The following is a 14708-nucleotide window of genomic DNA, read 5'->3' on the forward strand; positions in this document are numbered from 1 at the left end:
AAAATAATTTTCTCAACTTATTTATCAAAATATTCTTTATTTTTTCAATTATTGCTCACAACATCCTACAAAATATAAATAAAAACTCCCCATGATTTTTTTTCTAAAAAAAACATGTTTTCAAAAGTTCTTAGATAACCTATTTTTATAAAATAAAATAAAATAAAATTATCAAACATGTTTGGAACAATAATCCTTGCGATTGGATCCTATCCCAAATCAACCTCAAGCAATCATAACTATTATATTTGTGTTATGATAAAGCTCTTAAAAAGCGCAATAAAATATATAATTTTATTTATATTTATAATTTTTGTATTCTTCTACCATCTTATTTATACATTATCACTAATTAGAGCAATTATATCTACATCATTTGGATTGCACATGACTCATGTGCATTAAACGTTGTATGAAAAATCCAAGTCATGGTTTATTATAAGTTGATAAGTTATTCACAATTGGTTCATAAACTTGAGTAATCTATCTAATGTTGTAGTGTAATACTTTATGATTAGAAGAATAATTTGTTTTGATCATTAAAATGAGTTCCTCAGAGTAAATACACTATTATGTATGGTTATACATTAGACAAGACTTATGGTAAGTCAAACTGTAGACCCCCATTTGGGTGCTATTTCATGCAGCTCATTCTGGCCACGTGTCTCTCCCGGATTAGTCAATATAGGATCAAATAGTGGACTTGGAGGAGCAATCAGGGGTGGACACCTGTAAAGGTGATTATGAGAAAATCGGCTGGCCGTTAGTGCAAGCTGGGAGGAGCGTATGAGAGAGGGTCTGGCAGAGTGGAGAGAGGTACCTGGGCTGCTGGCAGGAGCTCTGAGCAGGCCGTTGGAGATATTTTGGGAAAGAACAGAGGGAGAGGGGCAGAGTTACGGTGAAAGAGAAAAAGAAAGGAAAAACCAAGGGGGAGAAAGGAGAGTTTCGGGCAGCAGCGGAGAGCTAGAGGGAAAGGAAGAGATTTTTCTGGAGGTGATTCCTGGAGCTTAGGCTGCTACGGAGAGGAGTCTTGGTGCCAAGGACGGGAGCAGACTGGTTTTGTGGGTGAGTTTGAAAGAAAAACAGAGAGAGGTTGAGATTTGGGGGGAGGTTTTTAGACGGAGGGGAGACCTTTGCTGCTGGTCCTTTACAGTGATATATATTTGAGCTAGTTTGGAGGGATCCACAGGTAAGTCTACTGTACATCTCTTATTTATTTTTATTACCATTGTTCCTTCATTTTCTTCTCTTGCTGTTGGAGGTTTTCGTTCGCTGTTTTGGTGTGGATAGATAGGATTATTTGTTCGTTTTGATTGAATTTAATCCTCTGTACATATGCTCTGTTCTTGAGTTTTCTTTGATTCATTAATCCCACCAGTTTTTAAGCTCATGGAAGCCACCTGAACTAAGATCCTATACATCAGCAGGTTTCATGTTCTCCTGTTTGCATTGTCCTCAATGTTCATGCTATTTTCTGTTTTAGCTTTATCTCTACATTTTTATTGTGATTGATGGGTCGTTTGATATGGGATTTGATGCAAATGAGTGGAGCTTTGCTTGTGTTTTTTTTGCTTTCCTGCCGATGACGTGTGGCTCAAAAGGAAAAGGAAGGGAAATACGTAAGCGGGGAGATGTTTTTGTGAGGTTCTTTTACAGAGTGAGGGAGGTTTTATGGAGGAGGAATATTTTTTTTTTTTTTTGGGTTGCTTTTTGGCGCTGATATAGAAGAACAAGGTTCACAGGTGGCACATAGTAATGCTACATGGGTTCTTGGTCAAATATGGGAAATTGGGCCTTGAATAGGACTTTAACCACCAAACCCATTCTTTATTCATTTTTTTTTCCCCTTTCTCTCACCCTTTCATCCACTTAATTTTTTTTCCCTACCTTCTTTCATATACGGGTAGCTCTCATTCCCATTTTAAATTCTTCATTTTTTTTATTCCCATTTTAATTCTTCTTCTAGTTTTTTTATAAGTATCAAAGTTTAATTTTCCCAAATTACAATCTCCAATTTTATTAGTAAAAACTCCAAACTTTAACTTTTAAATATAATTTCCAAACTCCAATTCCCAATTAATTTCTAAAATTTTAATTTATTTCAAATTTAATTTCTAAAATTTTAATTTTTATATTTATTTATTTAATCATTATTATTTTCATTATTATTTATTTATCTGTTCATTTGCTTATTATTATTATTATTATTATTATTATTATTATTATTATTATTATTATTATTATCATTATTATTTTTAAGTTTTAATTCTTCAAAATTCAATTCCTGAAATAATTTTTCTAATGTTCTAGTTTTAAATTTAATTTTCCAAGATCCGAATTTTTTAAATTTAATTTTCTAAAAATCCTACAATTCCAAATTTAATTTTTAAAATGCCGCCTCCAAATAAATCTTCGAAACTCTATTTCCTTCCAAATCAAATCTTCAAAAATTCAATCCTCTAACAATTCTTCAAATTTTCATTTTCTTAAATTTAATTTTCAAATTTCCATTTTCACATAATTTTTCGAAATCCCGATCCTCAAATTTAATTTTTTAAAAAACCTTTATCTTTAAATGATTTTCCAAATTCCAATTTCTCAAATAACCTCAACTTCCCCATCTTCCATCTTTAGAGATTTTAGGTTTTAAAAGCCTCATTTTTAATCAAATGTTGATGCCATTTTTCCCTTGGGCATGCAATTTTCATCTCCGTTGTTTTTAAACTGTTTTAAAATAAGCAAGAATCAAATTTTGTAATTCCTAGTGATGGAATTTACAGATTTGGTTCATGCAAAATAAATGGGCTTTGGTGGGGGCCCTACATATGGGACTTCATGATTGATTGACTGATTGATTGATTCATTAGCTATATGTGGTTGATTTACCCTGATCCTTGATATGCACATAATCATTTTGTGTTTGATCACTAACCTCGTTTTTGATAGCGCACTGTGGCTCGTGGTCTAGGTACGCATCCACTCTCATCCCGATCATTCTTTATATATATTTTGATTCTCGTATGTGCATGATTGATTCGAGTACCCATTGACTTTTCATGTTGATTGACACGTCAGCTTCATCCTATTAGTAGAGACCCGACTTTAGGGACTTAGAGGGGTGCTACGGTCTGTACCGTACCTTCCCGATAAGTAACCTGACCCCCGAACCGGATCCGGTTTTCACAGACCACCTTTTCCAAAAATCAGGAGTCACACTTAGGGTTTTCTTTCTTATTTTGTTTACCCTTTAAAAATAAAACAAAAATAAGTGGCGACTCCAAGTCATTTCCAAATAATCAATAAAAATCCATTTTTCCAAATAAAAATCGAGCTCGCCATTCGAGTGGGAAACGCATTGAGTCGAAATGCGGGGTCCACAAAATGGCGACTCCACTGGGGATCTATAGAGGGTCAAACTTGAACTTAAGATGAAGCAAACATGGCATTTGATGAGTCGATCTGCGAGTACCTGTCTCTTGATTGCACATTGGGAGTTCTTGATATATGCTTGGATATTGTGTTGTGACATTGATATGATTGATCATCTTGATTTGGGGCTTCAGATGTCGCTTTTTCTGTACTTCATTGCTATATTAGTTTGGTACATTGACATGTCGATTATCATAGGTTGCTCACCTTGTTTTGCTTGGTATGGCGATTCCGTTTCTTCCTGATTATTCTGCTCACTTCACATGCCTAGACTCACTATTGTACATCGTTTGACTTGCTGTGTTGTTTTCTCTGACGGGCATATTATCTTGATCGTCATTTGAGCATGATGTTCATATAGCTATTCATCCTGATAGTTGTAGCTTTTTGTGTGGACATGAGTGATATATCCTGTACTTTGCTTGACTGTATGACGCGTGACTGCCTTCCTTCTGCATGATTGCATGTTGCCTGTCTATGTGGGCCGCACATATATCCCCTTACCTCCAACTCTCTTGGTTTCGGTCATTCCTTTCATCCCGGTTCTCACTATTGCAAGTGTGAGACCTTCTGTGTGTTTGCTCTCTGACCGAGCCAGAGATTAGGAGTAGGGTCTAGCGACGGGCTATATCGATGTACGGGAGCATTCTGGAGGAGAGCGACACTTTGGTGTCGATTGGAGTCCGATCATTGAAGACCTGTATAGCCCGAAGCTAGGTTTCATGGATATTTGTGTGGCCAGTGTGTTTCATATCCTGCTTTAGCTTTTTAGGGTTTCGGATGCACCCACACCATCACTGTGCACGCTAGTAGACTATTGAGTGTTGAGAGTTTGAGAGGTTTCACCATAGGAAACCCCCTGGGATGCGAGGTAGTGCATGTGTGGAGGTGATGACCACCTTGCATGGAAGCGCCCCATCTCTTCGGAGGCGTGCAGAGGGTTGCGTACCGTCGGAGGGTATGATCGCTTCTGCTAGGGATATTTTAAAGTCCACCCTTATCCATTTAGAGCCACCTTGACCTTGTAGGTTGAGCCGTAGATCCTTCGATTAGGATTCCCTCCCTACATGTGGGTGCATCTGAGGGCTTTCCGTGCCTCTATAGCCGTAGTTTTGGATCCGATTTTCCCTCTGTTTAGTCTCCAGTTGAGAGTGCACTGAGATCATGACGAGTTTGAGTACGGTCGGACCGCTCATCTTCACTTGGATGCTTTGCTTGTTCTTGTTTAGATTATCTTTTCTTCTATACATTCCCCGAGCCATATCCTTATTCCGTTCTTCGTGCTTTGTAGGATCGGACCTTTGTTCCTTGTCTTGATATACCTTTGTGGATCAGAGCAGAGGAGGAGTACTTTCAGGATCAGGATTTTTACTCTCAGTCTGGGTATAGTTTCGTGGATCAGAGTAGAGGGCAGATTAGTTCGGGTTTCAGATACACCAGATATGGATCAGTAGGTTGTCACGGTCGATCAGTTCATAGCTGCCATGGCTTCTATCCAAGAGGCTTTGGCTAGCCTCAGGTAGGAGATCGGTGGTCAGCAGGTTAGACCACCAGCAGGCCAGGATGAGACGCCATATGACTCACACCCACCTCCACCACCCCCACCCGTTCCTTCAGTGCATCAGGCATCACCATATATATTACACGGGCATTCTGAGATCGCTCCACCCGTAGTCACCCAGGCCGTTGTAGTTGATGACACTCATGCGCGCATGGACCGCATCGAGCAGTGTATGAGGCAGATGAGAGTATCAGATGGATCAGTTGTTTGGGATGATTTTGGGGGTATGCCGGTAGCCAGTTTGCCGGCTAAGTTCAGGATGCTAGATATTGAGAGGTACACTGGTATCGGTTGTCCACGCATCCATCTCCTACTGTACAACACCATGATAAGGGCTCATGGACTGGACGAGCCTCAGATGATCACTCTTTTCCCCCTATCTCTGAGTGGGGCGGCTCAGCGCTGGTTTGCGTCTCTGGAGTCTTCGAGACGCCGTACATGGGATGACTTGGCCCAGGAGTTCCTACGACAATTTTCGTTTAACACTGTTGTAGACGTATCGAGGAGAGAGCTCGAGGCTCTGAGGTAGAGGACAGAGGAGTTCGTTTCTTCTTTCATTTCCCGCTGGCGCGGGAAGATAGCTGAGATAGTGGATAGACCATCAGAGAGAGACCAGATTCAGATGGTTTTGAGGAGTCTACAGCCGAGGATCGCCAGACATGTAGTCGGGGTCCCGTTCACAGATTTTGGGTCTCTGGTTATGGCTTTGTATGATGTCGAGGACGGCATCACGAGAGGTTTATGGGCAGATTCTTCCCCTAGTGATGTTAAGGGGAAGAAACCATTTGTAGGACCGAGACCGACAGAGGTTGGCGCTATCAGTTCATCCAGTCAGAGGCCTTTCAGACACCATCAGTCGATCCCACAGTTTTCTGAGCCTCATTCTTCCTATGCATCTCATCAGTACAGGCCACGGACACCTCGTCCGGCCTACGATCAGACACACATGCCACAGACATTGGTTTTATCTTCTTATGCCACTCAGGGCATTGAGAGACCCGCGGTCTCCTACACAGCCACAGGGCAGCCATGCTACGCTGCTCAGTTCACTGCGAGACCTACGGCGCCTTATCCCCGACTTGGAGCCCAGCAGACTTCTGCTCCATTTGCTTTGAGGACGCAGAGACAGTTTTCACAGATAGGCATGCCGTTGAGCCAGACTCTTCGGAAGCTTACAGAGGCTGGTTTATTGACTGCTCTCACCCCTCGGCCACTACCTCAGCCGATTCCAGCTCAGTTTAGGATGGATTTACACTGTGCTTATCATCAGGGGCCTGGACATGAGACCGATCGATGCACCGCTCTGAGGCACGCTATTTAGGATCTGATAGACCAGGGTTTGGTACACTTGGGTCAGCCGAGTGTGACCACAAACCCGTTGCCGACCCACACCACACATGCAGTTCCTCCACCAGCTGGTGGTATTCATTTCTTGGACTTCGATGAGACCGATGATCATGTCCATATGTTGAGTTGGGATGATCCAGACCCAGAGCCTATCATGCCAGCTGGGATTTACGAGACGAGTGGGGTGACTCTAGAGCCACAGATGCCCGCTCTATTCCGATTAGTTCCTGAGGCAGCATCTGTACAGGCGCCCACTTCCGAGCCTCTGACATTCACACGCTATAGCGTTCAGGCGCCGTACATTCTGATCCCAGATGTTGAGGAGGTTCAGGCTCCACATCGTGATGATCCTCAGACTCCGGACGTTCAGTATATCCTCCGGGGAGGGAGAGTAGTGAGACAGCCACCTCCCGCGGCAGCTAGGCCAGTTGAGGGTACATCTGCTTCCCATGAGGAGGTCAGAGCAGAGGATGACGAGATTTTGAGGCAGTTGCAGAGCACTCAGGCTCGTATTTCTATCTGGAGCCTTTTAGCGTCCTCCAGTACTCATCGAGATGCACTGACTCGAGCTCTGAGCCAGATCAGAGTTGATACCACGACCACTCCCGAGGGACTCATTCATATGATGACGGCTGGCAGAGCCACTTGTATTGTCTTTTCCGATGATGACTTGCCACCGGAGGGCTCAGACCACACTCGCCCGCTCTACATATCTGTTGGTTGTTCAGGCCGCCGAGTCCCATCTGTCCTTTTGGACAATGGCTCGGCCCTGAACGTATGTCCTCTTGCCACTGCCATCGCCCTTGGATACGCTCCTTCTGATTTCGGTCCCTCTACTCAGACCGTTCGCGCATATGACAGTACTCGGAGGGAGGTCATGGGTACATTGGAGATCGAGTTGCTGATCGGTCCGGCCACTTTTGTCGCTGTATTCCAGGTTTTGAGGATTCCTACATCCTTTAACCTGCTTCTGGGCCAACCATGGATCCACAGAGCCGGGGCCATTCCTTCTTCCCTTCATCAGAAGGTGAAGTTTATTCACGATGGTCAGGTCGTCGTAGTGCAGTCTATGGGAGACATGTTCATTGCTGCCGAGCCTGTGCTCGAGATTAGTCACACTGATGACGATCTTTTTCTGACTGGATTCACCTTCGATGAGGTGCAGACTATGGAGATAGAGGATTTCTGCCGAGATTTTGTGGCCATGTCCTTTGACCAGCATGGGAGCACAGTGGTGCTCGATATTATGCGGAGCATGTCTTATCTACCCGGCATGGGGTTGGGTCGACGTCAGCATGGACCGAGCGAGTTCATAGCCATCCCTGATCACGACGTACCGTTCGGACTCGGGTTCATCCCCACTGAGGCCGATTATCTCTACATGGCGCGTTTGCGCAAGGAGAGAGTGAGGGCTCGACTGACCCACACACCTTTCTACTATCCTCTTCGCCCATACACTAGGAGCTTAGCAGATTACTTTGTGAGGGCATCGGAGCCGCACGCACCATCTGACGGGATCGTCGGAGGACTTAGCACCACCCAAGAGGCCGAGCTTCAGCGCCTTGTCCAGCAGTTACGATTGAGAGATGGAGCCCCTGGTCCTTCGACTTCTGTGTTGATTGCTCCTTCTTCTCCGGATTGCACGAGCCTTATGACGCTTTGTTTTCCTGATGAGATCGATGAGCATGGGACCCTTGCTGAGGTCGGGGACGTAGTGGACGGAGCTGCCCCACATGACGAGTACATCGACGAGATGCTCGCCCTGAGCCTGAGCCAGATTGAGGAGACTATTCAGCCTGGACTTGCTTCATCATTTGATCTTTTCGGGGTGTCTTTCATCGAGATCGTCGAGGAGATCCAGACAGCCCTGCTCTAGAGATTGCTGAGGATGCTATAGTTTTTGATGATTTGATTGATAGCCATGTTGGCATTGTTGAGGGAGCGTTCGACTTTGTGGACCCACCTCTTTCATTTGACGTTCTGTCGGGGTTCGTCTCCCGTTCTGACATTGTTTCCGATGTTTCATCTATGGATTTGAGCATTTTTTAGTATCTGCCTATCTCTTGTGATATTGATTTATCTGCACCATCTTCACCCACATCACAGATTTTTTATATTGATGATGAGATTGCACAGCATGACTCAGATGATGACTCATCTTCTGTTTTCGATTCGGGTCCCGTTGATCAAAGGGTTTCACCTGCTGTAGGTGACACAAAGATTGTTGATTTTGGCACTACAGATCAGCCTAGGGAGTTGAGGATCGGGTCGGATCTATCTACAGATGAGAGGGACAGCCTCATCCAGTTGCTCAGAGCATATTTGGACGTCTTTGCATGGTCCTATGAGGACATGTCGAGCCTTGATCCATCTATCGTCCAGCATCGTTTGCCATTTCTGCCCCATGCCAGACCGGTTAAGCAGAAGTTGAGACGATTGCACCCTCGTTGGAGCTTGCAAGTGAAAGAGGAGATTCAGAAGCAACTCAGTGTGGGATTTCTATCAGTAGTCGAGTACCCGGAGTGGCTGGCCAATGTCGTCCCTGTTCCCAAAAAGGACGGCAAAGTGAGAGTCTGTGTTGATTTCCGAGATCTCAACAAGGCCAGTCCTAAGGATGATTTTCCTCTCCCACACATCGACATGTTAGTTGACAGTACAGCAGGTCACTCGATGTTGTCCTTTATGGACGGATTTTCCGGATACAGTCAGATCTTGATGGCTCCAGAGGACATGGAGAAGACGTCCTTCATTACCGAGTGGGGTACTTATTGCTATAGAGTCATGCCATTCGGATTGAAGAACGCAGGAGCCACATATCAGAGAGCAGCGACCACCCTCTTCCATGACATGATGCATCGGGATGTCGAGGTTTATGTAGACGACATGATAGTAAAATCCCGAGGTAGATCAGATCACTTAGCAGCTCTGGAGAGGTTCTTTGAGAGGATCCGACAGTTCAGATTGAGACTGAATCCCAAGAAGTGCACTTTTGGAGTGACTTCTGGGAAACTCTTGGGATACATAGTCAGTGAGCGAGGCATAGAGGTAGATCCGGACAAGATTAGAGCCATTCTTGACATGCCTGCACCGAGGACAGAGAGAGAGGTCAGAGGCTTCCTGGGCAGACTTCAGTACATCAGTAGATTCATAGCCAGATTGACAGACATCTGCGAGCCCATTTTCCGACTCTTGAGGAAGAGTCAACCTACTGTTTGGGATGATCAGTGTCAGCGTGCATTTGAGAGGATCAGAGAGTACTTGTTGTCGCCTCCAGTGTTGGCGCCTCCTACACCAGGTCGTCCTTTACTCCTATACTTATCAGTCTCAGATTTGGCTTTGGGATGCATGTTGGCTCAGCTCGATGATTCGGGCAAGGATCGAGCCATTTATTATCTGAGTAAGAGGATGCTAGATTACGAGACGAGATACGTCGTGATTGAGCGCTACTGCTTGGCATTGGTTTGGGCCACTTGCCGACTAAGGCATTACATGACCGAGTATTCAGTGCATTTGATATCCCGTCTAGATCCTCTGAGATATTTGTTTGACAGACCCGCCCTAGTTGGTCGCCTTATGAGATGGCTGGTACTTCTGACTGAGTTTAACATTCATTATGTCACTCAGAAGTCCATCAGAGGGAGCATTGTCGCAGATCACTTAGCCTCATTACCAGTTTCTGATGCTAGAGCTATTGACGATGATTTTCCAGACGAGGATGTCGCAGCTGTGACTAGTCTGTCGGGTTGGCACATGTACTTCGATAGTGCAGCCAACCATTCTGGATACGGGATAGGTGTTTTGTTGATATCCCCTCATGGTGATCACATTCCCAGATCTGTTCGTTTGGCATTCTCGGATCGACATCCTGCCACGAACAACATTGTTGAGTATGAGGCTTGTATCTTAGGATTAGAGACAGCCCTCGAGCTTGGGATTAGACAGATGGAGGTGTTTGGTGACTCCAATCTGGTATTGAGACAGATTCAGGGCGAGTGGAAGACTAGAGATGTGAAGCTTAGGCCTTACCACGCGTATTTGGAGCTACTGGTCGCGAGATTTGAGGATTTGAGATATACACATCTGCCTAGAGTGCAGAACCAGTTTGCTGATGCTTTAGCTACTCTAGCTTCCATGATCGACATTCCCGCTGATGCCACTGTTCGCCCTTTGTTGATTGAGTCGAGATCTACTCCTGCGTATTGTTGTTTGATTGATGATATGGAGATAGACGATGGTTTGCCCTGGTATCATGACATATATCACTTTTTGAGACTCGGCGTATATCCTGAGGCCGCCACGGCCAAGGATAGGAGGGCATTGAGACAGTTGGCCACCCGATTCGTGATTTGTGGCGAGACGCTATATAGACGATCACTTGATGGGATACTACTGTTATGTTTGGATCGCGTTTCTGCAGATAGAGTTATGCGAGAGGTTCATGCGGGAGTCTGCGGACCACATATGGGGGGGCATATGTTGGCCCGTAAGATCATGAGGACCGGCTACTTCTGGTTGACCATGGAGACGGATTGTTGCCAGTTCGTCCAGAGATGTCCTGAGTGTCAGATACACGGAGATCTCATTCACGTGCCGCCCTCCGAGTTGCATGCACTGACTTCACCATGGCCATTCTCTGTGTGGGGCATCGACATCATCGGGAAGATTTCGCCGAAATCTTCCAATGGTCATGAGTTTATCCTTGTAGCTATTGATTACTTCACCAAGTGGGTGGAGGTCGCTTCGTATGCGAGATTGACATCATCTGGAGTTGCCAGTTTCATTAGATCGCACATCATTTGTCGCTATGGAGTCCCTCACGAGCTTATTTCAGACAGAGGGGTGCATTTCAGAGCAGAGGTTGACACCTTGGTGCAGAGATACGGCATCCGGCATCATAGATCGACTGCGTACAGGCCGCAGACGAATGGGGCAGTAGAGGCCGCGAATAAGAATATTAAGAGGATATTGCAGAAGATGGTTGAGACTTCTCGGGATTGGTCCGAGAAGCTTCCTTTCGCACTATGGGCTTACAGGACTTCTTTTCGCACCTCTACAGGAGCCACACCATACTCATTGGTATATGGCATGGAGGCAATGTTACCCGTTGAGATTGAGATGGGATCATTGAGAGTAGCATTAGAGCAGCAGATTCCCGAGACAGATTGGGCTCAGGCTCGGTTTGATCAGCTCAATCTCCTAGATGAGAGGCGATTGAGAGCAGCAGACCACGTTCGTGCATATCAGAGGAAGATGGCCCGCGCTTTCAAAAAGCGGGTCAAGCCCAGACCACTGCATGTAGGTGACTTAGTTTTGAGAGTCATCAGAGGACTGATCAGAGATCCTAGAGGGAAGTTCAGACCCAGTTGGAGCGGACCTTACTTCATCAGAGAGTTGTCCCCAGAGGGCGCCGCATGGTTGATGGATTTGGATGGAAACCAGTTCTCAGAGCCGACTAATGTGGATCAGCTAAAGAGGTACTATGTTTGAGACCATGGTCGCAGGATGGGTGGCCATCATTTCGGTTAGCCATATCCCTTTGTCCCTCTTCTGATATATATATAGTCCATTTGCTAGCCCATTTGAGCCTCGCGCGCACATTATAGCCTCTTTCTCACCGGGATAGGGGCCCTCTAGTGGATGCATGCATTGCTTAGGAGTTTCATGAGCCTTGGACCTAGGGGCATGTTCTTCTCATTATCTGTTCTCATCACTGCATCATTGCATTTCATCTCATCTCACTGTTCGTGTTATTCATCATATCTTCTTTACCCCATCTACTGTTTGTTTCGCGTCATCTTCTTTCACCCCGAGGGGTGATCCTCCTCATTTCATCACATGGAGGGTAGTCATGTCGTTTCCACTATTTATCCCACGGACACTGATCCAGGGATCCTCAGTTTGAGAAGGTCACCTCATCTCATTAGATTGAGTTTGTGATATATTGATATTTGAGGGCATGTTTATTCATTTTTGATCCCGTCTTTGGGTCTTCTTTGTATGCATTCAGATCATGTACAGCTCATTTATATGTTGTAAAAAAAAAAAAAATGAATGAAAAAAAATGAAAAAAAAAATGGAAAAAGAAATAAAAATCAGGTGTGTATTGTTATCCATCATTGAGTGTATGTATTGATATTCGAGGGTCATTTGATCGAGTATGTTTGTTGACGGGAGTTCGTATGTGAGCTTCCCGGGATCCCTCAGGCTTTGTATTCATTTTGTTGCATATTTTGTGAGCGAGATGAGTGACTTTCTCTTAGGAGCTCTGGGTTATTGTACGTTCCATCATTATGTTCGTAGTTGATGTGACATCACTCCATGTTTGATCTGAGTTGATCATCACTCCTTTTGATGTTATTCGCTTCATTATCATCGTCCTCGTTTTCGTTTCTGATTCGTCATTCTCACTTCACTTCTTATTCTTTTCTTACCACGACCCATCTCGGGTTTGATATTCCCTTCGTATCACCATTACATATCTCATTATCAGTTTGATTTGCTTCACTTGTTTCCTCATTGACATCACATTCACATTAGACACCCTCAGGTCCAAGGCTCACAGGATTTTCTGTACATGTTGCATTTCACACACGAGGGCATGGGTTTTGATCATTGGGTATTTGAGCTTAGTTTCCTTTCGTTTCTATCACCCTATCACCCTAGCCTACATTACGTCCCGTGTCTTAAGACCACCCTGAGGCCATGGGATCAGATATCGTCTTCTACGGCTTCTATGTGGACAGGTGTTTGAGATTCGGTTGACATCCAGATATTTGCCATGCATCTTCTTCTGGGAGACACTTCTCAGATGTTTAGATCCGTTTTGACCGTGTTTGGATTACTAGGATCACGTGTTTGATGATGGATGATTCGATGTTACCTGTTTTTCCTGATTTGTCACACATCAGATGCCATACTGGGGCATATTCCGTTTCGGAGGATCTTTATGGATTTTCGCAGAGGTCACATGTTCTAGGATAGATGATTCCATGCTATCTGATTTCCGACCTATCCTACATTTCGATGCCATACAGGGGCATATTTCCGTTCGGATGAGATTTACAGATCATGAGGGAGTTGCGTGCTTATCCTTATTTGCGAGATGTATGCAGGGATGATGATATGTTCGCTATCCTCGCGATACTTCCTTCCGAGGGACACCTCTTTGATATGCGGATTTGCTTCAGTTGCGGGCATAGATGATTTGAGCTCATCTGATTTTTCGACATGTTACATTTCTGATGCCACACTGGGGCATATTCCCCATCTTGATCGAGATTTATAGATCCCCACTGGTTTACATGATCATCCACGGTTATGAGATACACGCCAGGTTGATGATTGATTTCATTTTGTCCTAATACTCCGAGGAGCCTCTCTTGACTCGTTCAGCCAGATTCATACTCTTTGATATAGCCGTGATTCCTGGATGGGGTTATGTCGAGTGCCTGGATCCCCACGTCATCATTTCAGTGCGGTACACATCAGGTCTTTTATGCATCCCCGTGGTGTTATTCTCGGGTCATCAGGGCAGATCGGGTACATCTGATGCCATACTGGGGCATATTTCCCTCATTTAGCCATGGAGGCGATCGTTCTCTCACATGTCCGTCGCAGTTTCCATCACTCGGCCGAGATATATTGTATTCGCCTCACTGACCGTTGTTCCTGAGCTCTTCATTGACATGAGCTCTTAGTGGTGCGTCGTTCGAGACTCGTAGAGCCCCTTTTAGCCATTTCTAGCAGTTTGAGATTTGCAGCGACATACCACACTGGGGCATATTTCTCCCACATTGTTTCCTTGCAGTCTGGCGTTCAAAGCCGCCATTCATTCACGGTTTACGACATTCAGAGTCGCATCCTCGGTTTCGACATTCAGAGTCATCATGTCACATTTTTCAGTTCGACGTTCAGAGCCACTTCTCAGTTTGACGTTCAGAGTCATCACCATCACTTTTTAGTTTCAGCGTTCAGAGCCATCACCGCTTCTCAGTTTCCGCGTTCAGAGCCATCATCGGTTTTCAGATCGACATTCAGAGTCACATCCTCGGTTTCAGCGTTCAGAGTCGTTATCACTTCTCAGTTTTGACGTTCAGAGTCATCATCATCACTTTTCAGTTTCGGCGTTCAAAGCTATCATCGGTTTTCAGATCGACATTCAGAGTCGCATCCTCGGTTTCGGCGTTTAGAGTCGTTATCACTTCTCAGTTTGACGTTCAGAGTCATCATCATCACTTCTCAGTTTCGGCGTTCAGAGCCATCACCGGTTTCCAGATCGACATTCAGAGTCGCATCCTCGGTTTCGGCGTTTAGAGTCGTTATCACTTCTCAGTTTGACGTTTAGAGTCATCATCATCACCTTTTAGTTTCG

This window comes from Vitis vinifera, chromosome 7 (assembly GCF_030704535.1).
Source record: "Vitis vinifera cultivar Pinot Noir 40024 chromosome 7, ASM3070453v1".
NCBI classification, from domain to species: domain Eukaryota; kingdom Viridiplantae; phylum Streptophyta; class Magnoliopsida; order Vitales; family Vitaceae; genus Vitis; species Vitis vinifera.